Source organism: Trichechus manatus, unplaced genomic scaffold, assembly GCF_000243295.1.
Source record: "Trichechus manatus latirostris isolate Lorelei unplaced genomic scaffold, TriManLat1.0 scaffold00058, whole genome shotgun sequence".
Lineage (NCBI taxonomy): Eukaryota > Metazoa > Chordata > Mammalia > Sirenia > Trichechidae > Trichechus > Trichechus manatus.
Window position 1 is genome coordinate 9,899,480 of NW_004443994.1, and position 16,633 is coordinate 9,916,112.

Sequence of the window (16,633 nt, forward strand, 5' to 3'; positions counted from 1 at the left end):
ACCAGAGGCACCAAGGCCACAATAGCCATGGCTGGTTCCCCAGCACACAGATACTTTCCATGAGGGCTTTGTCGGGAGGTCTGCGGCACACTGATCAGGCCTTGGTGTGGGATGGTAAAAACAGCACTAGCCTAAAGATGAGAAGACACAGACATGAGTCCCGGATCTGGCCCTGATGGTGAACAGACAGGGCAAATTATGCAGTTTTTCTAGCCTTGGACATTTCACCTGTAGATTAAAGATAATAGTACCCAGCCCAGAGCCTCTGCAGGTGGTTAGGTGGTTAAGGTGACTCTTCCAGATAACGTCAGTGAAACTGCTTCCTAGAATGTTAGCGTCATCATTAATTGCCAGTCTTTAACTCTGTGTCTGGCTTTCCCCTTCCATAAAGGGCTGGCTTCCACTCATTCATTCCACAAATATTAATTGAATGAATGTATAACTTTCTTTCTAGACAACATGCAGAATCACAGTGACTAACAGGCATCTCAGACTTAACATAGTAGAAGCAGAACTCTTGATTTCTCCCCCAAAACTGCCCCTCTTCCATTTGTTCTCTCTTGTAAACAGCATCAATATCCATCCAATTTTTCAGGCTAAAAATCCAGGGGTTGTCCTTGATTTCTCCATTTAATATATCAGCAAATCTTTCAAAATACATCTGAGCTCCTCTCTCATTTCCACACTCCCACTCTTGTCCCTCCAGGCTGCCATCTTCTCACTCCCAGCTACTATCACATCATCCATACCAGACTCCATACCAGTTTTCTTTACAGGCCATTCTTCACTCCACAGACAGGATAAATCCCATCCCATCACTCCTCTGCTGGAAAATCTCCACTGGATTCCTAGTACACTTAAAATAGAACCCAAAGTTCTTGCCAAGGTCCTCAAGACTCAACATGATCCAGGCCCTTCCAATCTCTCTGGCATTACCTCCTATAAACTCCCCCACCCCCCTTCACTGAATTCCAGCCACACCAGTCTGCCTACTTTCTGTCATCCCAATATGCCAAGCTCTTTCCTATCTCAGGCCTTTGCACTGGCTGCCTCTCTGCCTGGAATGCTCTACTGGATCATTGCATGGCTCCTTCTCATCACTTGGGTTTCAGTCAAATAGCTCATCCTTAGTGAAGCCACCACTCCCTGTCCTGAGCTACTCTCTACTCTCTTGACTGTTTTCTTTTTATTATTCTATTTTGTTGTTGTTGAGAATATACACAGCAAAACACACACCAATTCAGCCGTTTCTGCATGTACAGTTCAGTGACATTGATTATATTCCTCAAGTTGTGCCACCATTCTTACCCCCTTTTCTGAGTTGTTCCTCCCCCATTAACATAAATTCACTACCCCCTAAGGTTCCAATCTAAGTTGCCGTTGTCACTTTGATTCCATATAGATAGTTCTTAAAAGAACATAATGCTTGAGGCAGGCATTTTTTACTAGTTAAACTAAACTATAGTTTGGTTTTAAGAAGACTTCAGGGGATATTTTTGGTTTAAGTTTTAAAGATTATCTCAAGGCAATAGTTTCAGGGGTTCATCTAGCCTCCATGGCTCCAGGAAGTCTGGAATCCATGAGAATTTTAAATTCTGTTCTGCATTTTCCCCCTTTTGATCAGGATTCTTCTATAGAATCTTTGATCAAAATGTTTAGTAATTGTAGCCAGGCACCATCCAGTTCTCCTAGTCTCATGGCAAAGGTGGCAGCTGTTCGTGGAGGCAATTAGCTACACATTCCATATCCTCCTATTCCTGACTAATCTTCTTCCCCTGTTGCTCCAGGCAAGTAGAGACTAATTGTGGTGCCTTGGATGGCCACTTACAATCTTTTAAGACCCAAGGCACTACGCGATGAACTAGGAGATAGAAAAGAAGTATTAAGACCTCTTTAAAGTGTTAAAAAGCAAAGATGTCACTTTGAGGAGTAAAGTGTGCCTGACTCAAGCTATGGTATTTTCAATGACCTCATATGCATGTGAAAGCTGAAAAATGAATAAGGAAGACTGAAGAAGAAATAATGCCTCTGAAGTATGGTGTTGGAGAAGACTATTTAATATACCATGGACTGCTAGAAGAATGAACAAATCTGTCTTGGAAGAAGTACAGCCAGAATGCTCCTTGGAAGTGAGAATGGCAAGACTTTATCTCACATACTTGGGACATGTTATCAGGAGGGACCAGTCCCTGGAGAAGGACATCATGCTTGGTAAATTAGAGGGTCAGCAAAAAAGACGAAGACCCTCAAGGAGATGGATTGATACAGTAGCCGCAACAATGGGCTCAAGCATAAAAATGATTATGAGGATGGCACAGGACCGGGCAGTGTTTCGTTCTGTTGTACGTGGGGTCGCTATGAACTGGAACCAACTTGACGGCACCTAACAACAACAACAAACTCGTTATTAGGCCAATTAATTGGGATGTCCCAGGAAACCATGACCCTAAACTTCCAAAGGAACTAAATCCCATGAGGTTTTCAGTTGTACATAAGCAGCCTCAGCACTACTTTTTTTTTTTTTTTTTTGGTCATTGTAAATTTATTTATTACACAACTTTTGCCAATTCACCTTTTTACAGATGTAAAAATTACTGAGAGCAGTTACAATAACCAGCTGTGCGACCCTGCCGTTAGCTGCTTTCTTTTCTTCACAGAACCTTGGATTAGCTTCCTACAGCTTCTGTAACAAATTACCACAAACCAGGTGGCTTAAAACACCAAAAATTTATTCTCTCACAGTTCTAGAGGTCACAAGTCTGAAATCAAGGTGTTGGAAGGTGTTGGCTATAACAAATTACCCAGCCATCGTAGTCCCTTGAGCTCAAGCTCATGTGTACTTCCACCTGCCTACCCAACATCTCCACCTGGGTGTCTGACAGGCTCCCTCAACTTAGCATGTCCAAATCTACTGTCCCACATTCTACTATGCAGAAGAGTATGTAGTTAAAGACAGCTCTCTTCTTTCAATTTCTCAGGCCAAAATCCTCAGACTCTTTCTTTCATACCATACATTCCATCTGTCAACAAATTCTATTAGTTCTACTTACAAAATATACCCAGAATATGATGGTTTCTCACCTGCCTCCTATTTCCAAGCTGGCTCAAGCCATTGTTGTTGTTAGATGCCATTGAGTTAGCTCTGACTCATGGCAACCTAATGTATAACAGAAGGAAACATTGTCCAGTCTTGTGCCATCTTCATGATTGTTTGTATGTTTGAGTCCATTGTTTCAGCTATAAGCCACCATTACTGGTCTGAATTATCACAATTGTCTCCTGATTGGTCCCCCTGCTTCCACTTTGTTTTCTGCATTTGTTCTCAATGCATCAGCTAGAGTAATCCTTTTCAACTATGTCACTCATCTCTTCAGAACCTCCTAATGGCTCCTCACCTCACACAGTGTAAAGGCTCAAGTACCTCAACGACCTCCAAGGCCTGACATGACCTGGCCTCCTCTTATCTCTCTGTATCACCTCCTCAGTCACTCTACTCCAGCCACACGGGCCTTCTTGCTGTTTCTTCAACATACCAGGTGCACTCTCATCTCAGGGATTTTGTACTTGCTGTTCCCTCTGTTTGGAATGTCCTTCCCACAGGGATCCACACAGCATACTCTTTCACCTCCTTCAGGCTTTGCTCAAATGGCAACTTCTCAGTAAGTCCTTCCCTGACCACCACCCAACTTAAAATTCACATCCCTCCTACACTATTCTCCTTTCCTGATTTATTTTTCTACCTATTTATCACCACCTAACATATATTTATATATATGATGGTTAGGGTTGTGTGTCAACTTGACTGGGTCATGATTCTCAGTGGTTTGGCAGTTATGTAATGATGTCATTAGCCTCCATTTTGTGATATAAAGTAATCACTTCTATGATGTGATCTGATGTGGTCAGCAAATCAGTTGTAAGCAGAATTTCCTTAGGGGTGTGGCTTGCATCTAATACGTATGGACGTTCTGGCAAAGCTCTCTGGCTTTTTCTCTCTCTGGGTCCTGCATCTGTCTTGTCATCATCTCATCTCCAGTTCTTGGGACTTGAGCCAGTGGCCTGCCATACTGCCTGCCGATCTTGGGGTTCATCGGCCTCTTCAGACTGTGAGCCAGTAACCTGCCATCTTACCCGCCAATCTTGAATTCATCAACCTCTGCAGTCCATGAGCCAGCAGCCTACCGTCTGACTTGCTGCTCTTGGGTTTGTCAGCCCCTGCAGCTATGTGAGTCAGGAGAAGCCTCTAGCCTGACATCTGACCCATGGACTTGGGACTTGCCAGGCTCTACCACCACATGAGCCATTTCCTTGAGATAAATCTCTTTCTCTCTCTTTATATATATATATATATGTATATGCTTCACTGGTTTTGCTTCTCTAAAGAACCCAGCATAAGACATTTTATATACGTATATATTTACAAATTGTTCACTGTGCAGTCTCTTCCACTTGAATATAAGCTTCCTAGGGACAGAAACTTTTGTCCATTTTGCTCAGTGTAGTATCTGGAAGAGTGCTTGGCTTGCAGTAGGTACTCAATAACTATTTGTGGAACAAATTAGTGCAGATGAAACTAGGAATGAGGTAAAGACATAAAGCTCATGCTGTAAGCTCTTTATGCTAGTTAGTGTTGAGCCACCAACTTGCCTCTCAGCTTTCTATCAGTCAATACACACATAAAAACAACCTCAGTTATGTGAGTCAAAGTGCCTGTCTATAAAATAAAATCTAACTGTTTGTTCAGGAAAAACATAACTCTTCCTAATACTAAGACCAGAAAAACATGTCTCCGTCAAGTCTTTCCAAATGGGTTATAATATTGTGAACATATTTATCAGCCAGAACGTTAGAGAACAATGGCAACAAGGATCAGAGTGTTTCTTACTACATTTTATGATGTGGTTGATGCCTTATGCCAGAGCATAATTATGTAAAAGCAACTGTACACAGGGCAGAAAAACACGGTCCAGAGATACAGCTTTCTATTAGTCTGGCCTGATCTGGGAACAGACCTAGAGTACCCAATAACAGACACACTTCATGGCTCTTGGGCCTACATCTCTTAATCAAGCTTTCATTGAACACCAAATGGCAGAGAGAGTTCAAGCTTGCATTTGCTGACAAATTTGCAGTTAGTCTATAAGAGCAGGGCTTTCCTGGAGTATTGCGGAGATTGTGCCCCACATAGCTTTGGAGGTGTTGTCATGGTCCATGTAAATGGCACTCCTTGAAGTCACTTAGTGCATAACCTGCACAACTATATGAGACCCTGTTTAGTGAGGCTGGATAAGTGCAGAGCTATAGGCTTTAATCATATGCAAAGCAGAGGAAGACTTGCCACATGTTTATAAAAATTCCAGAGCCAGACGAGGCCACATAATATCTCACTTACTTCAGAAATGAGCTGAAGGAGCACCAGTGGGCCAGGCCAAGATACTCCACAAGAAAGGATTTGAAGTTGGCTCTACCACAGAGAATGGCCACTAAATTCTAATGCAGGTTAAACAAAATATGTAACCCCCCATACCAACTATAAAATAACTCAGGAGAGCTCTCATTGACTAGCTGACTTGAGCAGAGTTTCCCTTCAATGAATGAATTGCAAAATAATCGTAGAGGTAGATGACTGAGTTAGTTTGCTATTTGGGATTGCAGCCATATGCCAACTAAATCAGAGACAGGAAAACTGATGACTGCAGTAAGTTTTTCCACTACATGATCCCAGTCAGTTCTTCTACCCAAGGGTTCCTGTCAATCAATATTTCCCTGTGTCCATGTGTAAGAAGCAAATTACTTGAATTTTTATGGTGAGTCAAGGATTCTGATGATTTTTCACGCTTCCCCCAAAGAAGTGTGTTCTCTCATTTATTGGAAGATATGAAGAAATTGCATGCTAACTAAGCTGAAAACCATGTAAGGCAATGACTGAGCTTTCATCATTGTTGCTGACTGAAATCAACAAGAATTCACTCACTTGGGTCAAACACGCCTACCATGGGCTAAGCACCACGTTAGGCGCTTTTCTGAGGTTGTTGGGGTTGAGATCAGAAGACTTAACCCTTGACCTTGAGGATCTCCCAATCCAGTGGAAGAGTCACAACTTTCTCACCTAAAATTATCTAACACTGTAAGGAGCATTAACTGTCCGTTGAGGGCTGCTGACCATGTGTGATTACTGTGCATGAGAGGGATCCAGGGCTCCGAGCTGGCCTTGAAGAAGAGTAAGATGTGGAAAATCAGGGTCTCATAGAGGAGAGTTGCTCACCAACCTCCTACCTCTGACTGTTAATAAGGGAGAAATTAAATTCTAACACATTGGACCACTATTTATTTGGGTCTCTTTGTTACAGGAGCTTAGCCTGTAGCCTAACTGATACATATGTGCAGTAGTTCTTGGGCTTCTCTCCTCCTAACACATGCAGCCCAACATGACTCAGACGGCAGGCAGGAAGGAAGGGAGCCAACTATAAGAGCATGCCTGTGGTGAGCCAGACATTATTCCAATTACATACACCAACTCTAACCTCCCACTGACTCTGCCAAGCAGGAGTGATTATCTGACTTGCAGTGATAAAGGAGCAGAGGTACAAAGAGTTTCCAAGGTCATCACAGTTAATGAGTAACAAACACCATGATTTCAGCCCAGGTGTAGTTGTTGATCCTTGCCATTGAGTAGATTATTATTTATGGCAACCCCATGTGTTGGAGTAGAACTGCTCCAAAGAATTTCAAGGCTGTAAGCTTTCAGAAGCAGATTGCCAGGGCTTTTTTCTGAGGCATCTCTGGGTGGGTTCGAACTACCAACCTTTCTGCTAACAGTCAAGTGCTTAACATTTGTGCCACCCAGAAACTTTGACTCTTGCTACTACCCACACGTAATCAAGTGTAGACAGTGAGAGCCTCAAAGGTTTGTATCAGATGTCCCCCTGAATCTCTCTTCACTCCAGGAGGACAACTGGAAACAACAACAACAACAAAAAATCAGCATCCTACTGAAACTAAGCAGCAGTAGGTTGTCTGGGGGAATTGGGAGAGGCAGTTTTTTGAAAAGTAGAAAGAAACTTAGAAAATACCCAGTTTAACCACTTCATTATATAGGTGGGAGAACTGAGGCCTGGAGAGGTAAAGTGATTTATCCATGGTCAAACGATGTACATCTAATTCGTGGCTCTATTCACCGTAGCGTACTGGGGACCTTAAGTTCAAAACCTCTATTGACAAAAGGCAAATTAGGGTTATGTGTTTTCTTGCAGACCTACTCTGTGTCTCTCTGGGCTCAAGAAGCAGGTAAGGATGGAAGGTACTCTCTGTTGATGGGAGAGGCCAGGGGCAGACATGCGCCTCAGTCACTGTGGGCCAGAGCTGACTCTTGACCAAATTCTACAACAGGTTGACCTTGTCTTTGTCCCTAAGCCCTTTACTGGGTCCTTTGCTCTCCTCCAGATCACTACTTCCCCACCCCAATTTCTCCCCTCCCACTCCACCATGCTTTTGTGAAGGGGTTAGACAGATGACACCTTGGTAGGAATTTGGGGTATGTGTGTTCGTTTGGAGCCCTGGTGGCGCAGTGGTTAAGAGCTTGGCTGCAAACTGAAAGGTCGGCAGTTCAAATCCACCAGCTGCTCCTTGGAAACCCTATGGGGCAGTTCTACTCTGTCCCATAGGGTTGCTATGAGTTGGAATCAACTCAACAGCAACAGGTTTGGGTTTGGTTTTTTGGTTCTCAGCGGCAGAGGCTTAGATGACCCCATGTGTGTCAGAGCAGAACTGTGCTCCATAGGGTTTTCAATGGCTGATTTTTTCAGGAGTAGATCACCAGGCCTTTCTTCCAAGGTGCCTCTGGGTGGATTTGAACCTCCACCTTTCAGTTAACAGCTGAGATGCCAGAGTCAACTCAACAGCAACTGGTTATTTTTATTTTTTATGTTCACTTAGGAACCCTGGGAGGTGCAAACAGTTAACACATTCATGTCCTTACCTGCTAACAAAAAGGGTGAAGGTTGGAGTCCACCCAGACACACCTTAGAAGAAAAGCCTGGCAATCTACTTCTGAAAAATCAGCTATTGAAAATCTTATGGAGCACAGTTCTATTCTGACACATATGGGGTTGCCCTGAGTTGGAGTTGAGTCCATGGGAACTGTTTTTTTTTTTAAGTTCATTTAGACTTTTTCTTCAACCGTCAATGAAAAACTGTCCTCATGAAAGAGTCTTCAGGCCCAGCCAGCACGTAGAGAGGGTTTTTTTGGGGGGAGGGGGCTGGAAGGGAAGGAGACAGGACAATGGTGAGGTTGGAGGAAGGAGGACTTTCTGGGAAAACCTGATATGAGAAATAGGGAGGCAATCACTCCAAGCAGCCTTGTACCCCAGGATTGTATCCAAGCTGGCCTGTGTGTGTGGGAGCCCAGCATTGCCTTTCAGAAAAGATGTTTCGGTGATGAAACAAGAGCTCTCGTATCTGTTTAAGGAGCTTGCCACATTCTTGCAAGGCTCCTGACTTGAGCAGGCTGAGTCAGGGACTAGGCCATCTGTTAGATAAACCCAGAAACTTGCAGGTTTCTCAAGGCTTGGTAAACCGATCCCATGTGGGAGTATTTCTGTTTCTTTAAACGGATCATTAAAAAAGATTGGATGGAAATCAGGGATTTAATTTCCAACCAAAATTTCTACCCACACAGATAACTTGACTCATTTTAGTATAGGCAACTTCAAATAAATAAAAAATCTTCTTCACTCTGAGGCTGAACTTGCCATTGGAACCTAGATGAGGACCTTGAGGGTCCTTTAAGGGCCCCTTCCCAGGCTGCCATGTTCCAGCATAGGATGGTTGAAAAACACTGCACACACAGCAAAGCCTTTCACACTATGCGCTCTCATCTGCTGTTCACACTGCTCCTGGGATGAAGACTGTGGACGGTATTATTATTCTCACTTTATAAATGTGGGAACTGAGGCCCAGAGTGATGAAGAACCAGCCCAAATTCACACAAGAAGAAGCCACCCTCTTCCAGTGCCCTTTTCCACTTCAAACAGCTCATGCTTTCTTGGGAAGCATTCCTGAAATGTCACAGGTTGGGAGGGAGCGACCACTTCTAGGTATATACTCAAAAGAACTGAGAGCAGGAACACAAACGGATACTTACACACCAAAATTCACTGCAGTACTATCCACAACTGCCAAAAGGTGAAAACAACCCAAGTGTCCATCAACAGATGAATGGGTAAACCAAATGTGGTATACACACGCAATGGAATACTACTCAACCATAGAGAGAAATGAAGTTCTGATACATGCTACAGAATGGATGAACCTTGAAAACATTATGCTAAGTGAAATAAATCAGTTACAAAAGGACAAATATCGTATGGTTTCACTTAAATGAAATATCTAGAATAGGCAAATACATAGAAAGTTTATCAGTGGTTACTAGAGGTAGGTTGGAGGGAGAGGTAAAGAGGGAGTCATTGCTTAGGGGACACTGAGTTTCTGTTAAGGGTGGTGGAAAAATCTGGAAATGGATAATGGTGATGGTTGAACAATATGATAAATATGATGTCACTGAATTGTACATGTGAAGAATGTTGAAAAGACAAATGGTTTGTTACATACATATTTACCACAGGGGAAAAAAAATAAGTTTAAAGAGAGAGAGAGAGAGAAAATAAACCACCAAGGACTCATAGACAATTTATTCATTCATTTATTCAGAAACTATTTATTGAATGTCTACTAAGTGCAAAAGCACTGTTCTAGGTACCAGGATTCAGCAATAAATAAAACAGAGAGAAATCCCATAGCTCTTCTATTCTGGTTCTTTGAATCCTGATCCTTTCTGGCTAATAACACCTTGCCTTTATTTGGAGCCTTATGGTTTATAAACTGGAGCCCTGGTGGCACAGTGGTTAAAGTGATCAACTGCTAACCGAACAGTCGGCAGTTCAAAACCACCAGCCGCTCCAAGGGAGAAAGATGTGGCTAGGGCAGTCTGCTTCCACAGATATTTAAAGCTTTAGAAACTCTATAGGGTTGCTATGAGTCGGAATCGACTTGACAGCAGTGGGTTTGGTTTTTTGTTTTGGATGGTTTATAATGTGCTTTTCTTTCTGTCCTCTCGGATACTGGAGATGTCCTCAGAAAGGTTAGGCCTCAGTTTGAAAGAGGCAGGAAGTGGTGAGTGAGCTTCACACTCAGTGAAAGAACTGTGCAGCTCATTGTGCCAGGATGTTCTTAGTGTGCTAAACGTAGGAACCTGTTCTAATCAGACAGATAAGACATCATCAAGTTCTGGCCCAGTCATGATAGCTGTGTGACCTTGAACAAGATACTTAACCTCTTTGTTCCTTAGAAGCGTCTGTATCTAGAAAATAAGGGTAATAATACCCACCTCCCTGGACTGTTGTGAGGACTACAACTGGTACCCGTGATACCTGTAAACCACCTGGTGCATAGTAACCACTCCATTTTATGTTAGCAATTATATGAGAAGCTTTTCTAAGTATGCCTTTCTCTTTTCAAATAAAGTTTTTTTTTTCAGATCATTTAGAAAAATTATGACGGGATATTTTGGAAAGCACAGGAAAAAAGAAAATAAAAACGACCTATATTCCCGCCACCCAAGGATAATCACTGTTAATATTTCCGCATACTTTCTTCTAATATTGTAATACATAAATTTATAGTCACACAGAGATAGACACACATAATATATGTGTTATGGATTGAATTGTGTCCCTAAAAATGTATGTCAACTTGTCTAGGCCATGATTTCCAGTATTGTGTGATTGTCTACCATTTTGTCATCTGATGTGATTTTCCTATGTGTTCCTACCTCTGTGATGTTAATGGGGCAGGATTAGGGGCAGTTATGTTAATGAAGCAGCACTCAATCTACAAGATTAGGTTGTGTCTTAAGTCAATCTGTTTTGAGATATAAAGAGAGAAGTGAGCAGAGAGATGCAGGGACCTCATACCACCAAGAAACAAGAGCCAGGAGAATAGCGCGTCCTTTGGACCCGGGGTTCCTGCACTAAGAAGCTCCTAGACCGGGGGAAGATTGACGACAAGGACCTTCCCCCAGAGCTTACAGAGAGAGAAGGCCTTCCCCTGGAGCTGGCACCCTGAGTTTGGGCTTCTAGCCTCCTAGACTGTGAAAGAATAAATTTCTGTTAAAGCCATCCCCCTGTGGTATTTCTGTTATAGTAGCACTAGATAACTGAGACAATATGTTATATAACTTTGTGGTTAATAAGGTATATGGTTATTTTTGCTTTTTTTTCACCTAAAATTATACCTTGGACATTTTCTCATGTCATTAAAACTTGTAAGAAATATAAATTTCAGCAGTTTCAAAATAATAATCAATATCATTGCATGTAAATCTTTGTGTTTCTGATTATTTCTTATTTTTCTGTTTATTTCCAATTTTGTAGGCGGATTGATTGATCAAAGCACATGAACTTTTTCAGGCATTTGATAAATATTGCAATTTACCATCCAGAATACTTGCACTACTTTAAATTCTGTCAGCAGGGTATAAAAGTAAAGATTTGGGGACCTTTGTAACTCCCTGATGCCTGTTACTCCTCTTTGTTTCTGTTCCTATAGCAATTAGAAAGAAAACCCATAAAAAGACAAGGTCTGTGAAATATTTCAGAGGACCAAAAAGGGGACATTGGGAAGCTGGTGCTAGTTCCTAGGCAATGGAAAGCAATAGGAAATTGGATAGACAATAAACCAAAAAACCAAACTGTTGTTGAGTCAATTGCAACTCATAGTGACCCTATAGGACACAGTAGAACTGTCCCATAGGGTTTCCAAGGAGCAACTTGTGGATTTGAACTGCTGACTTTTTTGATTAGCAGCCAAGCTCTTAAACACTGTGCCACCGGGGCTCTGGGTAGGTAGTACACGCTTTAAAAAGGCCTGAGATAGAGAAACGGGGACGCCAAGGGGGCCAAGGAAGCACGGACTGTGTTTTCACTCCTGAGCTTCTCATAAGGTTCCTGGAGGCAGGAGCAGTATCTCTGCTTCCTTAGCACATGCTGGACAAGTACTGAGGAGCTCAGCAAGTACCAGTGTAAGGATTAGCTTGCATGGGACTGGAGGAGGATCTAGAAAGTCGATTTAAAAAGTGACTGCCTGCAAGAAGAACAGAGAGTAGAACTTTTGGGGGCGGGAACAATTAGAAAAAAGTGTCTATGGAGGAGACCTAGATTCTTTCAGATCACCCCCTCTCAACAACTCCGTGCGCAGTCTCAACAAAATAAAGAAAAGAGGTGGTCGTCCAGGCTTTTGGACTACATAACCTAATAAGCCTTTCCACCCATTTCACTGAGCACCCACTGGACACCTGGCTCTGGGCTGGGCACTGCAGCGTTGCAAATGAAGTAGAAGCCATAGCACTTGTCTGTGAGGAGCCCGTGGTCACGGCAGGGAGACCAGACCAGTGCCCACGAAAGCGCAAACCACACAAGACCGCAGGAAAGTGAACATCAGTTTGTGCTCTGGGGACGAGACATGCAGACGGAGCCCAGGAACAGGAGACGGGCAGGCCAGTGGGTTTCAGAGAAGAGGTGAGCCCTTTACTTCCTTGTTTCTGTGAGATGTGAAGAGCGGATTCTTCTGAGAGGAGGAAATGCGTCACCTGCTGATTCCTCCCTGTCACTTGCAGCGTCCCGTGCTCATCCCAGTAGCTACCTGTTCACTGTTACAGCCCTCAAGGGCTTACTAGGGAAGTGGAAGGGAAGAAAGAAGTCAGTGGCATGTGGTGAGGGTAAAACCATAACTCTTTCGACCAGGGCAACCTTGGGAGCTGGCCCGTGGCTGCAAAAGTGGCCTTTCAGGCTGACGCAACTCCTGCTCAGAATCAGGAGGCTTCCATGTAGATCTTCTAAGAGTCCTTAGAATTAGACCAAAAAAAAAAAAAAAAAAAAAAACACCTAACTCTGTCTCAAGGGTCTGTCAACACCCCCATAGTTGGATGCTTGAAGTACTGGCACATTTACTCTGATTAATCACCACCCCAGCTCTCTGAGGAAAATAGCTGTTTTCAGTTACTCGAGGAGAAGAAAATAGCAGTGACCTTTCTGCTGGGCGGATGATAACTCGCTCCTTATAAGGAGCAGACAAACAAAAAGCCCCAGCTCATCGCTCAGGAATGTGAGCCTCTTTGTGTGTTCTTCTAAACGTTACCTGGTATTGGGGCTATACCTGAGAGCAGCACTTCCCCCAGGTCTCCAGAACAGCAGATCTGGGTGGCCTCCTTCCCACCAAGCCAAGAGAATTTTAACTACCAGAGATAATCCTAGCCATAAAGTTTCTGAGTTACTCTAAATGGGACCAAAGAGCTGTTTAAAAATAATTTTAAAACATTTTTTTTTCTATTACTTGAGAAACAAACTTCTTACCAGCTAAAAAACCTGCGGCACAGTGGGTTATTGTTTAACCTCAGCGAGCAAAGCCAAACTTCCCTCCAGGAGCTAACATACAATAAATAAAACTCTCAGCATTCTTAGGTACTATTTACTTATGAAGCCCTAGTGGCGTAGTGGTTAAGATCTCGCTGCTAACCAAAATGTTGGCAGTTGCAATCCACCAGTCACTCCTTGGAAACCCTATGGGGCAGTTCTACTCTGTCCTATAGGGTTGTGTCCTGGTCATCTAGTGCTGCTGCAACAGAAATACCACAAATGGATGACTTTAACAAACAGAAGTTTATTCTCTCACACTCTAGTAGGCTAGAAGTCCAAATTCAGGGTGTCAGGTCCAGAGGAAGGCTTTCTCTGTCAGCTCTGGAGGAAGGTCCTTGTCATCAGTCTTCCCCTGGACAAGGAGCTTCTCCGAGCAGTAACCCCAGGTCCAAAGGACGCACACTGCTCCCAGCACTGCTTTCTTGGTGCTGTGAGGTCCCCATTCTCTGCTCGATTCCCTTTCCTTTTATCTCTTGTAAGATAAAAGGTGGTGCAGTCCACACCCCAGGGAAACTCCCTTTACATTGGATCAGGGATATGACCTTAGTAAGGGTGTTACAATCCCACTCTAATCCTGTTTAATATAATCTAATCTTCCCTCTTTAACCACAGGCAGAGATTTACAACACAGGAAAATTACAATCACAAAATGGAGGACAGCCACACAATACTAGGAATCACAGCCTAACCAAGTTGACACATATTTTTTGGGGACACAGTTCAATCCATGACAGGTCTCAATGAGTTGGAATTGACTCAACGGCAGCAGGATAACGGCGATTTATTTATAGTGCTTTCTCTAGGTTAGGCACTTCACTTGGGAGCTGTTAATTCCTATATTAACCCAGTAATTATTGTCATTTTACAAAACAAGATGTTGAAGTTCAAGGAGAGGTTCAGTCATTTCCTTAGGTCACACAGCTAGCAAGTGGAGAAACAGAGATGTGAACCCACGTCTTTCTGACTCCAAAGCCAGTGGAATTGTTTCAACTAGAGCCACAAACACCTGCACAACGTTTCAAATGTCCACAGGTGACCAGGATCGCTTTTGTGCTGGGGAGTGTGAAGAATGAGTTTGGGCACTCCAACTTGTTGTGTTCCTCGTTAGGATTTCTTAGTCCTTTAAAGAATAAATGTGTTTCCTTCTAAACTGTTTTTCCTTTTAATCTTGAGTCACTCAGGAAAATACGGAACCAGAAAACCAAATCCTAGAGTCTTCCGCTCTACTCAACACTGGAGGAGCCCAGCCAACGGGACTGTCTGTGGTCTTCTCATTAAACGCTCGATGGTTGAGCCTCTTTCTTCCAAGTTGGCCCACAAGCTTGTGCTCTGGCTACCCTCACAGCCCACCCAGGCCACCCAGGCTGTGTCTCTCTGGCTCCAACAGCTAATCAGCTGAGCCAAGCCCCAGCCCCATATTCAACGTGGTTGCCCAGACATTCTGCCCCGTCTGCAACCCCCATCATTCTTTCAACAAATATTATTGTGTGCTCATCATAGATGCAGGACACAGCTCCAAGCCCTTCAGGGATAAGATAGATGTGATCTCTGCCCTCCTGGAAGCCAACATTTAGGGATGTAGCGAATGAAACAGCTTCCCACACACAGTCATGTCTCTTGTATACAAAGTGATTGTGCTTCCAGGCATAAAATGGTACATACAGTACATATAGAACCTGTAATACATATGTCTTGATAGTCATAATAAATGCCTATGTTACTGGATTATGTATGTACTGTACCTTCTTAATGTGAACTTTCCCTACTTACAAATAAAAAAGTTTACTGTATGACAGTGTATGCTTCAACTTGTAGGCAGCAGCATTCAATCTTGTGTATTGCAAGTCTCTTAAGTGTTATAGCATTATCTCTCTGTTTAATTTTCTTTCAAAAATATTACCGTGAAGTGCATCATCGCTCCCAAACACAGCAAAACCAGTGCTAGTGATAGCAGCAGCAAGAGGCAAAGGAGACATATCAATTTGGAAGTGAAACAAAGGGTTATTAAACAACACAGAAATGGAAAATCAGTGAATGCTATTGCTCTCGATTTAGACATGTTCACACAACGTCCAAATCACATAACGTCCTATCATAGACCATATTGTGGACGTTAAGGGACGCATGACTGTATTCAGCCATCCCTGCCATCACTCTAGAATTGTCTCCCCACTTAGCCACTCTCAGAGATAGGTCCATCCAGGCCTACTCAGAGATGTGATTTTGGGGGGTTGGAGGAGAGAGCAGGGCCCCAAAGAGTAAAGTGGTACCAGGATCCCAAATACTGATGCTCTGGATCAGGGTGGTCCATGTGACTTTTTCTCCCGGGTTCTGGGAACACATTGAGAGACCCTCAGACATTCTCAGGGTCTGCAGCTAACATGTAGCCACTATGGATTGAAACCTTTGGGTCTTGAGGCCTTTTCCATGTGTACAATGACGGTTTGCACTGGAGAATCCACCTAAATCTCTTTTAACCCTAATATTCTGGGACTGAATCATTTAAAAAGGACATGCCATTACCACTGATGCCCCAACAGGAATGCTTTATGGTGGAAAACTCAGAGCTAGTGAGGGGCTTAGAGTTGGGGTGGGGTGGGGATGGAAAGGAAGAAGCAGAAATGGTGGGGTATCACCAAGGACTTTCTAATCAGTTGAATGGTGGGATGGCAGAAAACAACTTATATATACTTCTACCCAGAGACAGTTCAGTCGATCCAAAATTGAGGAAGATTTAAACAGACACATACATGCATGCTCCATACATTTCTTAATTTAGGGAATGTTAATATTTTTTTAAAGTGTAATTCTTTATTTTTATTTTTATATATTTTTTTAATTGTACTTCAGGTGAAGGTTTACAGAACAAATAGTTTCTCATTAAACAGTCAGTACACAAATTGTTCTATGACATTGGTTAACAACTCCACGACATGTCAACCCTCTCCCTTCTTGATCTTTTTTTTTCTTTGGTGAAAATATACATAGCCAAAGATACACCATTTCAAAAATTTCTACATGCACAGTTCAGTGACATCGATTACGTTCTTCCAGTTGTGCTGCTATTTTCACCTTAGATGAAGGTTTACAGAAAAAATAGTTTCTCATTAACAGTACACATGTTGCCCTATGACAATGGTTAACAACCCAACTATATGCCAACA